The 4,492-nt window shown below is 36.2% G+C and overlaps 1 long non-coding RNA gene across 1 annotated transcript; it reads left to right on the top strand.

Annotated features, from left to right (window-relative positions):
- Positions 1-263: 263 nt before the first annotated feature.
- Positions 264-4,171, top strand: LOC107308197 (uncharacterized). Its single transcript, XR_014942334.1, has 3 exons — positions 264-479; positions 1,153-1,269; positions 3,841-4,171. It is a non-coding gene; the product is annotated as an uncharacterized LOC107308197 (long non-coding RNA).
- Positions 4,172-4,492: the final 321 nt, after the last annotated feature.

Here is a 4,492-nt window from a genome sequence, read left to right as displayed (position 1 = left end):
CTAGCACAGGAGCTAGCAGGGCTTATCAAAACAGCTTTAAACTAGCTATGATGGGGGAAGCAGATGAAACAGGGCTTACAAAAGATGAGCCTAGTGGAACAGTGCTTGAGCTGGGGGTGAATTTTCTTTGAATCTGTACAAGGCAAATTTTTCTAATGCATCTGCCTACTCAAGCGGCCAGTTCTTTAATGAACTTTGATAGAGAGAATCATCAGAAAGATTTAGTGCAGCTCATATGTTTACTTCAAAAATAGACTTTGGAACATGCTGATGTAAATATTTATCTTCTGCAAGCATTTTGGACAGTCTGTAGTAAATAAGTCTTTTCCTCATTCACCTTACAGGACTTTATAGTTCATAGAAAGATTATCCCAGCAGTGCTTGACAATGTTAATCAAAAGAAAATACTGCAGTAAAAACAGCTGTGATTCAACAGACCTTGATATTTCAACATTTATCAACATCTGCCAAACCTACAGGTATAAATGTAGTTTTTGCCTTCATTAATATGTTTGTTTCTTTGTAGCTTTTCAAATTTCACTACTATTCTACTTTTTTCCAGTACTTTTTTCTCTATTTCTAATATATTTTCTTTGACACTAGCTCTGAATATTGTGTTTAAGAAGACTCCATTAAAGTTTAAATATCTATGCCCTCTTATAACCTCTTTGCAAAAGAAGAGTAAAAATAATGTATTTGTTGCTTTGTTTTCCTCACAAAAATTTGTGACAATCTACACTGACTATAAGGAGAGCCTACAAGGATTAAACTTCTACCTTAGATGCCTTCATGTCTTCTGCACCTGAAGATAAGTAGGATTTTTTCGGTGTATGCATTTGAAAATTTGTACTATGGGCTGAAATGCTCACAAATTGTTAATTCAGAAATGGCAGACTCCTAACATTAATGAGAATCTAATTTTCCATCTTATAAGAGAAGGTTGATGACATTATTTCCTTAACCAAGCATGTCTATGTAAACGCTTTTTCAGGGCTTTCCACACAGCAACTCAGTGGACACCAATCCCAGTTCTGCCCCCTTCATCAGGGCTTGGCTTGAGGCTGCAAGGATTTCAGGGCCGTCTGTTGGACTCTTGTTGTCTCAACACAGCAGCTCAGTAAACACCACTTTAACTCCTGCTCTCTTTCTCAGGGCTCACCTAAAGGACTCAGGGAGCCTGGGACTATCTACTGGATTCCTTCTGTTGTCTCAGCACAGCTCTGAAGACTCCAGTCCCAGACCAAGTCCTTCCCTTTTCCTCAGAGCTTGGTAAATAAGTAATGATAGGTCTTGGGGAAGGATGATGAGGACAGGGGACAGGGAGAGAAAAGAGGTAGAGAGCAGTAGCTGCTGCAGGAGATCTCTGGCAGATGGTGATATTTCAACACTGAGATGGAAAATGAGAGCCCCTGGTGCTCCACCAATTAATATGATGGCATCTCCAGGCAAGGATGATTCTATAGCACTTGCCCTCTCCTGATGGAGATGGATCCACCTCTACTGGTCCTTTCTCCAGAGATGGATCCACCTCCACTGTCTTGATGTCATCTTCAGGTGGGCCAGTTTCCATTGGCTCAGGTTTACTGCTGCTACCATGAAGCTTAAGCTTCTTTAGTGGAGAAGGATTCTTCCTCCTCCTAAAAGGTGGGAGGGAGGGAGAAAGGGATCTATCTGAAGTGCTTCTTCTGTTAGAAGGCCACAAGACACAAGCCGGTCAGGGACTGAAATTCTGTTGACTGGCTGTCCGTATTTATAGCAGTTCTCAGGGACATGGTTTGTGATGTCATTAAGCCATGGCACCGTGACTGTAAGAATATCCCATAATGACCAAAACATGGAAAGCTGAATTGAATATAGTAGATAAATAATTGAAGCAAATAATAAATATATTGAATTGATATTTTCCAAATTATTTTGTCTAATATTTATTCTACTCACTCATTATTGATTTACTCATTCATTTCTATTTTATTCTTATCAATTATCTAATCTTTCTTTGTATATTTCTAGAAAATAATGATTGTTCCTGATGACCTTTTGTATGCGTAATTTTGTTATAGTAGAACCAAGATGGAGTGCAGTACTTTGAAACTTTACCACTGTTGAGAAGAATTGGCTAATTACTTGTTTATTGTAGATACAGTATTCATGGCTTTCTGATGTTATCAAACAATTTACCTAAATTTAGTCATTCATCGGCCAAGCCTTGTTTTGTTCTGATACTGAATATTAAATATTTCATTTTTACTTACTTACCTTACTTACCTAAAAACATAGAATCACTCAGGTTGGAAAAGACCTTAAAGATCATTGAATCCAACCATAACCTAACCATACTAAAAAAAAAAACAACAGTTTTTCATAACTGAAGATTAAAATCTATTGTTTCAAATTTTTATAGACCCATCCCCAGTCCTAGCAGCACTGTTTATATACTGTAAACTCATTAGATCAGTAAAAAACAAATGCATCTTTACCGTGCATTCTCTACCCTAGAAACCTCTCAGAAGGATTTATGGTTATGGATGTGACTGCATGCCAGGATCTACTTCAATATGAAGTTTCACAAAAAGCCCTTGTAATTGCTGATCCAATCCAGGTTTTGTATGTGAAATATTCTTGAGTAGTATGCGAGACTCTTCTAAAAGGAAGTAAGCTATCCTGACTTACAGAATCCAGCTTATCCTCTTACTGCATCACACACAATTCAAAGAGTTGGTGAAGCTTTTTGAAAGGATTTGTGCTGTTTTCTGTTTTCTTTTAAAGCCTTTTTTTGCATTTGTAGGTAATGCAAGGAAATGTAACTTTTCTTACACCTTCTATTTATTTCATTAGCATGTTTTCCACTTTGTTTTCCAAGCACACAGAGAAAATATTGAGTAGAATTGGACTCATGACCCAGAACAGACCTCTGTAGACTTGATACTACTTCTTAGCCTGACAATGAACCATTAATAATTGCTCTGTGGGTTGTATTTTATTTTATAATGTTTGTTTTCTTTTTTTCCCCCTCAGCATTCTATTTATTTAGCAATGATTGAAATGTTGATTAATCAACATTTCTCCATTTCCTTATGAGAATATCAGGTAGAACTGTATCAAATTTGTTATTACAATCAAGGCGTACTATGTCCACAGAATTTCCTTTATCCACTAAGCTTGTTATCCCATCAATGAATGAAATCAAGTTAGTTCAGCATGATTTGCTGCTGATGAGCCCATGTTGTCTATTCACAAGTTGTTTTCCTTCAGGTTCTTATGAATTACCTGCTTTATTAATTGTTCTTACAATTTATCGGGTATTGGGTTTATACTTATCAGTCTGTGAGGTTTTATCAGATAACAAAGATAATTGCTCATCTTGAACACACTGTAGACAGAGACTGATAAAACTTCTCTACTGTTTAATACTTTATCTAGATTTAAGAGGATTTTCTTCTATAAAAGCTAAGGATGATTTTAGACAAAAATGTGTATTTTTTACCTACATACAATAATGTAATAAAGTAATATCTGTTACTGAAAGGAACACTAAGTTATATCTTTCTGTAATATCTTGACCCCACTGTATATTGTCTACACGAGGATCTGCCTGCATTTCAGTTACTATTTCATTGTTCTTCTCTTTTACTTAAGCTTTCTATAGCACCTGAGCTATGACCCATGGAAATTGCTATCAGACATCAGAGTATTCATCAGGGAAATCACTGATGTTAAAGGCTTATAGTAGATAGCAACTTTAGCTTGAGATGAATTGTGCCCTATAATGCTCTGCATTGACTATGAAGGGACCCAGAGTGACCTAGTTAGATGTGAACATTTACCTTTGTTCTCTTGCAGAATTTCTAGTCACTCCACTGAAAGATGAATGAACTTTTGCATGGGGCGATTCCTCCGGTGTAACTCCACAGTGGCAAGCAATCAAATATGAGACACAGATATAGCTTTGCAGCTGTCCATTTTTCCTTCAATGATTCCAGAATACTGAGAACCTAGATGTGTAATGGATTCACTCCATGTTGGCCATAAGATGTAATGCTGTAGTTTCCATCAGTAACCTAAAAGACATTATTAAAAGGACCTTGGATTACTTCCTTAATTACACTGTTGTCAACTACTTGATGAGGCCTCTATGTCCTGATTTAATCAGCATTTAATTAGCACCGGTGCAAAGAGGTAAAATATTTTTGAAACAAATAAATTTTCATCTATTCCATGTACTAGTGATCTGATCTTGATCCAGATTTTCTAAACATAATTATTCAAAACTTTTCCTAACAGTCAGAATTATAAGAAATTATTTTGTACTGTTGGTGAGAGGAAAGTGAGTGAAATTTTCAGTCCTCCTACTAGATATTTAGCAAAATTAACAAGGCACAGATTCAGTATGATTAAAGGTATGTCAGTCTCTAAGATGGGAAGATTCATTTTTCAAGGTACATAGTGGGATCACCTTACAAGGTCTTAACAATTAATAGAAACAAACTGAACC

This window comes from Coturnix japonica, chromosome 1, assembly GCF_054131305.1.
Source record: "Coturnix japonica strain WE chromosome 1, WE-NBRP24, whole genome shotgun sequence".
Classification (NCBI taxonomy): domain Eukaryota; kingdom Metazoa; phylum Chordata; class Aves; order Galliformes; family Phasianidae; genus Coturnix; species Coturnix japonica.
This window is presented reverse-complemented; position numbering and strand designations above follow the sequence as displayed.